Source organism: Phocoena phocoena, chromosome 5 (assembly GCF_963924675.1).
Source record: "Phocoena phocoena chromosome 5, mPhoPho1.1, whole genome shotgun sequence".
Classification (NCBI taxonomy): Eukaryota; Metazoa; Chordata; class Mammalia; order Artiodactyla; family Phocoenidae; genus Phocoena; species Phocoena phocoena.
The window spans coordinates 111854674-111866152 of record NC_089223.1 but is presented as its reverse complement, the minus strand read 5'-3'; positions in this window follow the sequence as shown (position 1 = coordinate 111866152).

Genomic DNA, 11479 nt, shown 5'->3' with positions numbered 1-11479 from the left:
TGTGCAGGGTCTCACAACTCTAGGATTAAACATCAGCTTTGGATGCCAACTAAATCAGAGTCATCCAAAACTTGCTCTGGAAAACTTTTAATTATAGCTCTTTCTTTCTTGGCATAGGTAAGTTAGGAAGCAGTGATGGAAAGAAACGCTATTTAGAGGATGGTAGTCTTTTTTACTTAGAGGGTTTAGGGGAAGAAAAATTAAGTATAAATGAAGAGGGGTTATGTTGGAAGCAGACAATAGGTTACCTCACAAGGGAATACGATGTGGGGTTTAAGCAAGTAGAAGCAGCCAAATGATATGCAAAAATGTATTGTATGGGATAGTAATACACTTCCATGTATAATCATGAGATAATCTCGAGAACAGTGGTCCTAAAGTGTGGTCCCTGGACCAGCTGCATCAGCATCACCTGGGAACTTGTTCAAGATGCAAAGTGTCAGTCCCACCCCAGACTTACTGAATCAGAAAGCCTGCGGGTAGAGTGCAGCAAGCTTACCCAGCCCCCCAAGGACTCTCCTGCACAGTAACGTCTGAGAACGATTGAACTAGTGAATCTCAAGCCCTGGTGCAGTAGTTCCGCAACCTTAATGAACATTAGGATCATCACCTGGTGATAGATCACAGCCTCTAATGCCCTGCCCAGAAGAGGCTCTTCATCAATTCTTGTGGGCTTGTGGACGAAAGGAAAGGTGGGAAAGGAGGAACATATTCACATATATCAAAGAAGAAGAACTTATCAGCTTCCATCACTCATCTCTCATGTTTTGGATTTTGTTATACTCAAGCAAATTTACAAAGAGATACAAACTACTATGTATAATAAATAAGTAATAAGGACATATTGTACAGCACAGGGAAATATGGCCATTAGTTTACAGTGACTTTAAATGGAGTATAGTCTACACAAATATTGACTATGTTGTATATCTGAAACTAATAAAATATTATAAGTCAACTATACCTCAATTAAAAAAAAATTTACAGAAAATATTAATCTTTAACACCATTTACATTGTATGAAGTACACACAATATTTTACCTGAGTTGAAATCAGTGTATATGTACTAGTTTTGCAATATGATTTTAATTTTTTTATTTCTGCTTTGTGTTTATCTATTAAGGATTTGAGGCTACCGCTTCTTTTTCACGTGTTTTATGTACACACTTCCATGTATCAGTTTAGCCAATATGCTTTTTATTGTTATGCTTTACAGTCTTTCTGTGTGTTTCCTTTTCAGTGGCTTAAAAATAGAAAATAACTAACTCTGATTTTTACGACCAACAGTGGCAATAGCATTTGAATCTCCTGCAGAAAACAGCATTGAGTGCTAAATTCAACTCCAGTAACAGAGAAACAAAGAATCAGTCCCTGTTCTGTAGAGACAACAGTCAGTGAAGTAATTTAAGGAAATAAGTGAGAAGCACCACAGTACTTAAGTGATTAGAGAACGTGCAATAAAGAAGTGATCAGAATGGGAAGGCTTCCAGAAGAAAGTTAAGTTTTGAATCAGCACTGAGAGGAAGTGATGGATATGATTGGCAGAGAGTGGGAAAGCCATTCCAGATTTAAAGAATGGCCTTTCCAAGGTCCAAAAGAGAGGAACTAGCAAGTCATATGCTGGGTGCTATCTGCCAATTAACTTGGCTCAAGAAGAAGGTCATGTTAGGGAATAACAAAAGTTGAGGTTGGAGAGTTGACAGTGAGCCCAGAATGCTAAACTCAGAGATACGGTAACCAGTAAACAGAGAATTCTGATAGATTTACAATGAGGTAGTGATGTGATAAAAACAATTAAAAAAGGTTCACATCCAAAATGAATACTGATATAGAAGTAAAATCCGTGGGTTTATATTGTTGGCACTATAAGCCATTTAAAGCAAGAATTGTTGTGAATAAGACACATAATAATTATTTGCACTATTATGTCTTTCTCCTGTTTGTATACTTAATCTGCTTTAACAATTCCCTGCCCTATTCCCCCCCCACCCAAGCATCAAACAATGTACAATAATTCTAATGTAAATTTGTGCTGGAAAAAAATAACTTTTAATACACCAAATTTCTAGCATGAAAAAGGAGTTCAGGTTTTTTTGAACCAATCCTAACACTGTATTTCTGAACTACATTTCTGAACCTCCACTTGCCTTGAGCTGTAAAGGCTGTACCACTTAACCTTGGTCAAACCAGTGAAGTCTCTGCTTGCTATATGGTTTGCGTACAATGTCAGCTTCATTTAAGGCAACTGCATCTAGACTTGAATTTCACCATCTTTAACTGGAGCAGTAACAAGGCTGAAAATAGCTCTTAAAAATCTTGATATTTTTAAATATGTCAAAGATATTAAATAAAAGGGAAAATGTGATGCTATACTGTCTAGTACTAATCCTGAGTTTTACTGTTCTTTTTAATTTTGATATTCTACATGCATAAGAATTCATCTATAATTGAGCTCTAATTGTTCACTCTGGGGTCCACACAACTAAAGGATACTGTGGAGAATTTAAATCAAGAGCAGATTTGATGAATAACAAATCAGTGTAGGAATTTTGCCAAGACTTGATAGCCTGGAAGTGATGATGTCAAAGAGAAACTTTTCCAAACCTGTCTAGGACTCTAAGAGCTAGGGAGAGCGAAGTATTGAAAAGCAGAACCTGTAGATTTCATTCAACATGTGTTAAGGGTCAACACTAACTTTTGGCCAAAAGTATAGAGAAATGAGTTTTGCATTTTGGGAGAGCAAGTCATTGGGATGGCGAGAAAAAATGTGTAAGGATTTCCTACTTGATATAAACCAAAGAAAATCACTAGGTAGTTTCCTCACCAGCAGATGCACATCATTCTTGTATTTTCTTCTCTGTTCCCACTATTTCAGTTCCTCTTGTGGTTCTATGGGCCCATCAACTATGGTAGAGTCAGAAAATATGTACATTGACCTTAAATAGCAAACCATACACACTTAGAAAGAAGATAGGGAGAAAATGAGGGAGAGAGTGAAGAAAAGGAAGGAGAGGGAGGGGATTGAGAATGTGACAACGATGTAATTAGTACGGAAACGTCTCCTTAATTGGGAAATGGGAATATGCTCTTCCCTGAGTTTTTTAAAATAAATTTATTTATTTTATTTCTGGCTCAGTTAGTTCTTCGTTCCTGCGTGTGGGCTTTCTCTAGTTGTGGGGAGTGGGGGCTACTCTACTGCGGTGTGCGGGCTTCTCATCGTGGTGGTTTCTCTTGTTATGGAGCACGGATTCTAGGTGCATGGGCTTCAGTAGTTGTGGTGCATGGGATCAGTAGTTGTGACTCATGGAGTCTAGAGTGCAGGCTCAGTAGTTGTGGCACATGGGCTTAGTTTCTCTGCAGCATGTGGGATCTTCCTGGACCAGGGTTCAAAACCGCGGCCCCTGCATTGGCAGGTGGATTCTTAACCACTGCACCACCAGGGGATCCTGTTCCCTGACATTTTTTTTTCCCCTGTCTTTTCTCCTCACATTCCTCTCTGAGTGTGGGCATGAAGCTACACTTAGCATTTAAAGATTCATTTGTTGAGAGGGCAGACAGCAGAAGCAAGAACTATAATCCTGCAGTCTGTGGAATAAAAACCACATTCACAGAAAGATAGACAAGAATGAAAAGGCAGAGGTCTATGTACCAGATGAAGGAACAAGATAAAACCCCCAGAAAACAACTAAATGAAGTGGAGATAGGCAACCTTCCAGAAAAAGAATTCAGAATAATGATAGTGAAGATGATCCAGGACCTCGGATAAAGAATGGAGGCAAAGATCGAGAAGATGAAAGAAATGTTTAACAAAGACCTAGAAGAATTAAAGAAAAAAAAAACAGAGATGAACAATACAATAACTGAAATGAAAACTACACTAGAAGGAATCAATAGCAGAATAACTGAGGTGGAAGAACGGATAAGTGACCTGGAAGACAGAATGGTGGAATTCACTGCTGCAGAACAGAATAAAGAAGAAAGAATGAAAAGAAATGAAGACAGCCTAAGAGACCTCTGGGACAATATTAACTGCAACAACATTCACATTATAGGGGTCCCAGAAGGAGAAGAGAGAGAGAAAGGACGAGAGAAAATATTTGAAGAGATTATAGTCAAAAACTTCCCTAACATGGGAAAGGAAATAGCCACCCAAGTCCAGGAAGTACAGAGAGTCGCATACAGAATAAACCCAAGGAGAAACATGCCGAGACACATAGTAATCAAACTGGGAAAAATTAAAGACAGAGAAAAATTCTTGAAAGCAGCAAGGGAAAAATGACAAATAACATACAAGGGAACTCCCATAAGGTTAACAGCTGATTTCTCAGCAGAAACTCTACAAGCCAGAAGGGAGTGGCATGATATATTTAAAGTGATGAAAGGGAAGAACCTACAACCAAGATTACTCTACCTGGCAAGGACCTCATTCAGATTACACAGAAAATCAAAAGCTTTACAGACAAGCAAAAGCTAAGGGAATTCAGCACCACCAAACCAGCTCTACAACAAATGCTAACGGAACTTCTCTAAGTGGGAAACAAAAGAGAAGAAAAGGACCTACAAAAACAAACCCAAAACAATTAAGAAAATGGTCATAGGAACACATATATCGATAATTACCTTAAACGTGAATGGATTAAATGCTCCAACCAAAAGACACAGGCTCGCTGAATGGATACAAAAACAAGACCCATATATATTCTGTCTACAAGAGACCCACTTCAAACCTAGGGACACATACAGACTGAAAGAAAGGGGATGGAAAAAGATATTCCTTGCAAATAGAAATCAAAAGAAAGCTGGAGTAGCAATACTCATATCAGGTAAAAAACACTTTAAAATAAATAATGTTATAAGAGACAAGGAAGGACACTACATAATGATCAAGGGATCAATCCAAGAAGAAGATATAACAATTATAAATATATATGCTCCCAACACAGGAGCAACTCAATACATAAGGCAACTGCTAACAGCTATAAAAGAGGAAATTGACAGTAACACAATAATAGTGGGGGGCTTTAACACCTCAGTTACACCAATGGACAGATCAGCCAAAGAGAAAATTAATAAGGAAACACAAGCTTTAAATGACACAATAGGCCAGATAGATTGAATTGATATTTATAGGACATTCCAACCAAAAACAGCAGATTACACTTTCTTCTCAAGTGGGCACGGAACATTCTCCAGGACAGATCACATCTTGGGTCACAAATCAAGCCTCGGTAAATTTAAGAAAATTGAATAAATAAATATTCATTTGTCATATGACATGACCCTCATGTTCACTGGTGTCCACCTGAAGGAACAGGGACTGCTTCTAATAGTGGTAGAAAAATGGCTCTGTTGAGTTTCTTTTGTTTTGTGTTGTTTCATTTTGTTTTGTTTGCTTTTGGTCACACCACATTGCACGTGGGATCTTAGTTCCCCAACCAGGGATCAAACCCGTGCCCCCTTCAGTGGAAAGTCCAACTTCTTATTGAAGTGTAACATGTATACTGAAAACTGTATGTTAAAGCTTAGTAAAGATCAATGAAATTTTACAAAAGGACTACACTTGGGTAAGCAGAGCACCCAAATCGAGAAACAGATAAGCATCCTAGAAAAACCCCTGCTTCCAGAAGTGGACTGGATTCCATCAGGTCAGCATACACGTGTGCCTTTGGCTCTGGTCTAGTCAGTTATGGTCACAGTAGCGAAGTAGGTTTTTGACATGCATGGCACAAACCATATTAACTTTGCTGGAGGGGCAAAAAAGGCTTTTAGAAATATTTAGCAGGCCCTTACTTAGGACTGCATGGCCCAACCTCCTCTGTACTCCACCAGCTACCTGCCGTCAACACTTCCAGGAATTTAGCCTAAGCATACACAAAAACTTATAATAATCAAAAAATAGAAAACTAAATGTCAAGTAATGATGGATTGATTAATAAATTATGGCAGATGACATAATGGCACACCAGATAGCTATTAAAAATAAGGATGCTATTTTTAAGAGATTTGATGAGTGCTTACCATATGCCATGTATGTGCTAGATGGTAGATAATATTACTATCTCTATTTTTCAGATTAAAAAACCTGACCTGAAAGTAATATTTATTGACAGAAAAATCTTTACAGTATACTACTCAGTAAACATAGGAAGTTATGAAACAGTGTAATAATATGTATAGAATTCTGATGACTTCCTTTTCTTCTTTCCATATATATTTTTCCTCAGAATTTGTGTTATTTATGTATTTGAATTATAACAACAGGGGAAGAACTTTTTAATAAAAAATTTAAAGTTATTTTCAGTACTTGAGATAATTTAAAAATAAATATATTTTCATTCCTATATTTAGTCTTCCTTCCTTACCCTTTATCAAACATTTTTGCTTTTTTTTTTTTTTAAATCTAGAGAAAGGGCAAATAAAGTTGGTTTCCTTAGTAATAGCAGCTAAAGCTTCCAAACATTCTTTCTTTTTGTTTTCCCCATTACTTTCTTTTAAAACTGTTTGGATTTCCTGAGTAATAGATATGCATACTAATTATCAGTCTGATTTTATTCTAGGGGTTTGAAAATGATGACTGTGAAAATGGCCTGATTCAAAGTTTAAACCAACAATTTTAACAGCTTAAATAAACAAGTTTAAGTGGGTCACCATTTCCTCCTAGAATTTTCAGACACTTTCCAATACTACAATTTAAGTTCAAGGGCCAATGTCTTATTGCACAGATGGCAAGAAGGATTCTCATATTAAATGTAAGGATTGTATTCAGAGGATTCTTCAACTTTCTATTCATATTTTTAAAATTAAATACAAGTAATGTATGTTTACTAGAATATGGAAACAGGACAGAAAGACATAAAAATTAAAGTCTTTGTCATTACTTCAGTTCTTCTTCACCAAAGGTATCACTATTATCAAATTTCCTGTGTATTATTCTAAAATGTGTTTAATGTATATAATAGTACATATATGATACATGCTTTTCTAAAGGAGATATATTCTCTTTAATATTTTACCCAGATGGGCTCATATAGTATTATTGGTTTGTAACATCTTTTCTCCACTTCAATCTTAACTGCTACAGAGCATTCAATTGTATAAATTGTACCATAATGAAAACAACCAGTCTCTTTTTGATGACTTAGGATTTTTCTTTTAGAAACAATCCTGGAATGAGCAAACCAGTGACCTGAAAAGAACATCTAAATGTTTGATTCTGTTTGGATCAAGCACAAAATCAGCTGAAACTAATCTATGCTGAGCCCTCCCTTGGTGAAGGGAGTCGGGGTGACTGGAAGCAGGGGTTTTTCTAGGATGCTTATCTGTTTCTCGATTTGGGTGTTCTGCTTACCCAAGTGTAGTCCTTTTGTAAAATTTCATTGATCTTTACTAAGCTTTAACATACAGTTTTCAGTATACATGTTACACTTCAATAAGAAGTTGAAAAGAGAGTTGTTACTGTAATTGCTATTTATAAGACTTAAACACTGGTGCTTTTTGCAGCACAGCAATTACTTAGGTTACTTTTAAGTTTTACCTCTGTGCTTTTGCATATTTAAATGACTAAATATATAATAATTACAAATAAATGATTGATATGTGACCTTATACCCTCTTTTCCAAAATACTGCTCTAGCATCACAGCCTCAGTAGCATAGCTATGTGGGAGAAACCCAAGTCCCTGTATTTGGCCTCTTGCTATTATCTAATCGTGGTTCCTATTTGTCCAACAAACTGTAGTATATCTCCACTTAGAATTCTACCCCCAAATTAGCACATACTAAAAAGCTAACAATCACACCTCCACCTCACTGGTCTGCCTCTTGAAAAATCAACTCTCATCTTAACCTTTCTTTTTTTTTTTAAATCAACTGCTGTGTTCCGCCATCCAGCCTAAAATCTCAGGCTTTGGCCCTTCAACTTCCATCAACATTTATATCTGATCAGTCACCAATGATTGTCAGCTCTTCCTCAATAATACCCTTTCCATTTTCACTGAACTCCACTTCTTCATGACAGAGATATTCTAGTGGCTTTCTAATTTAGTTTCACTGATATCTGTTTTTTCCTTCATCACTTCAAAGAGTTACATATTGATGTTGGTTTTATTAGACTGATATTTCACAATATCTTTCCCGTGTTTAGAATCTTCAGCTGCCTACAAGTCATACCCCTGAGTCTGCCATTCAAAAAATTTCTATAGACTGATCCTTATCAACTTATCCCATTCTTTATCTTTTCCTACTTTCTTTTTATCAATCTTTTCAGCTGCTTAGATTCTTTGCTGTGTCCCAAACATGCCAGACAAGTTCCAAATTTATTATTTTTACATATGCTGTTCTCTCAACTTTACTACTATAATAGAATTAGTTAGGTAAATATTCAGCTAACAACCTTTGCCCTCTCTAAGAAATACTTCCAAACCTGTAATCAATCCTAGTGTGACTATTCAGAAAATCTACTCCTCTGGCCACAACTGATTGATCTAAGAATGCACCTGACCCGGGCTTGGTCTGTCAGAGTCTGTCTTCTGGGAACTGGACATTTGGAATTGAGAGTTACAAGCCTGGAGAGCACTGAGTCAAGTGAACAGCTGAAGTAGGCTCTCTAAAAACTCCTATTGTCAAGAGGTCCAGAGCTGCCCGGGGTCCTCCACTTCTTGAGGCTTTATTATTCATCTATCTCTTCTACAAGAGTTCATGGGCCTCCCTTGTATTCTGACAATAATTTTTTTCCTTTGCTTAATTTAATGGAGTTATTTTCTGTTTCTTGCAACCAAAAAAAACTGTAAATAATACAATTTCTTTCTCACTCATTCTTGCACACTTATTCTGTAAATATGTTGCTGGGCCCCGTATTGACCTATTCTTACTCTGATTGACAGGTGAAGAAAATCAACAATCACTGAGTATTTATTTCATGAGCCGGGCAAGTTCCAGCACAGCACAAAAGCTCTGGAGTTATTCTTGTGTCCTATGCATGGCCCAGAAGTACCATGAGAACTATTGAGCCAAGTATACAAGAATACCTTTGCAGCTGGAGTGAATTCAAGATTTGTAACTTCATAAATGGAACAGTGGCCTTCTCAGATATATTTCTGGAGATAAATGGTCCCCTCAAACTTCATATTGCATAGCCTTGAGAATTTTGATCCAACACTAAGTGAAAGGGAGAGAACCCTAAATTGACTGAGATTAAGAACATTTGTGGGTGTATCAATTTACATTCCCACCAACAGTGCAGGAGTGTTCCCTTTTCACTACACTCTTTCCAGCATTTATTGTTTCTAGATTTTTTGATAATAGCCATTCTGACTAGTGTGAGATGATACCTCATTGTAGTCTTGATTTGCATTTCTCTAATAATTAGTGATGTTGAGCATCTTTTCATGTGCCTCTTGACCATCCGTATGTCTTCCTCGGTGAAATGTCTTTCGATTTTCCACCCATTTTTTAATTGGATTGGTTGTTTTTCTGATATTGAACTCCATGAGCTGTTTATATATTTTGGAGATTAATACTTTGTCTGTTGTTTCATTTGCAAATAAGTCAGAAAGAGAAAAACAAATACCATATTGTAACACACATACATGGAATCCAAAAAAAAAGAGGTACTGATGAACCTAGTTGCAGGGCAGGAATAAAGATGTAGACATAGAGAATGGACTTGAGGACACAGGGTGGGAGGGGGAAGCTGGGGCGAAGTGAGAGTAGCATCGACTATATACACTACCGAATGTAAAACAGTTAGCTAGTGGGAAGCAGCAGCATGGCACAGGGAGATCAGCTCTGTGCTTTGCGATGACCTAGAGGGGTGGGACAGGGAGGGTGGGAGGGAGGCTCAAGAGGGAGGGGATATGGGGACATATGTATGCATATGGTTGATTCACTTCGGTGTACAACAGAAACTAACACAGTATTGTGAAGCAATTGTACTCCAATAAAGATATATTAAAAAAAAAAAGAATAGGGCTTCCCTGGTGGCGCAGTGGTTAAGAGTCCGCCTGACGATGCAGGGGACATGGGTTCGTGCCCCGGTCCGGGAGGATCCCACGTGCCGCGGAGCGGCTAGGCCCGTGAGCCATGGCTGCTGAGCCTGCGTGTCCGGAGCCTGTGCTCCGCAGCGGGAGAGGCCACAACAGTGAGAGGCCCGCGTACTGCAAAAAAAAAAAAAAAAAAAAAAAAGAATATTTGTGGGATGTGGGGCTTGAAATAAAGTTGTATTATGGGAAAATAAAGTTATATTTCTTGCACACCTTCGTTTGTGGGCTGATTTCTATTGCAACAGAAATAATGGTTTTGTAATATTTTAGGTAAAGATGTACATTATTATTTTCCATATTCATTGGTTCAGAATGTAATTTATCAATTGAATAATGAATTCACTAGTTAACCCACGAGATATGAAGATTAATTTTTAAATAGCCATCCTATTTTTGTACACTTCACTTTATATTAAAATAAGGATTTGGCAGGAGTTTGTTTGAAAGGTTACTTTATAAGTAATTCCATGAAATAAATGTTCTTTTAAGTACAGGAAAATAAACTCCTTAAATTGCAACAATTTTTATTTACTCATGCCACTAAAGACTCTCGGAAATACAAATTCAGATCTATTCTAGTTAAAAGATAACAGAGCAAGAGGCTTATCAAATGGACTCAAGGCACATAAAAGCCTTCTTCCCCCCCCCCCCCCCCCCCCCCGCCGCCCCCGCATCAGCTAAGCCTATTGTAGGGATATAAGGATGCTGATATTGTCAGTTGATTCTTTCAAATAACTGTTCATTGGTATAAGCTATTATTCTAAATAATACCGTGGATTCCAGTTGCATGGTGGTAAAGTTCTATCAATTCACAATACAGTATATAATATTACCCCTTTACCCCTATCCCTGACCATACAGGATAATACTAATCTTTCTTTTTGTACAAATTTTATTTATTTGTTTTTGGTTGCATTGGGTCTTCGTTGCTACCCACAGGCTTTCTCTAGTTGCAGTGCACGGGCTTATCAATGCGGTGGTTTCTCTTGTTGCAGAGCACGGGCTCTAGGAGCGTGAGCTTTGGTAGTTGCGGCACGCAGCTCAGTAGTTGTGGCTCCCCGGCTTAGTTGCTCCGCAGCATGTGGGAACTTCCTGGGCTACGGCTCGAACCCATGTCCCCTGCATTGGCAGGCGGGTTCTTAACCACTGTGCCACCAGGGAAGCCCTAATCTTTTTTATTTTGTCAATCTAATCGACCCATAAAAGGCAGGGTGCCTCATTTTATTTTCCTTTTCATTTTCTTGATTACTAGTGAGTTCATGGGTCTGTTCATTATGTTTATTGGCCATTTGTACTTCCTTATCCTCATCCATTTTTCTATTAAGTTTAATCTTTCCTCATTGGTTTGTAGGATTAAAAACAAAAACACTTTTCTTAAGACCAAGCCTTGTTTACTCAAGATAAAACAAATCTAAAACCTTCCAGAAACATAAATTATA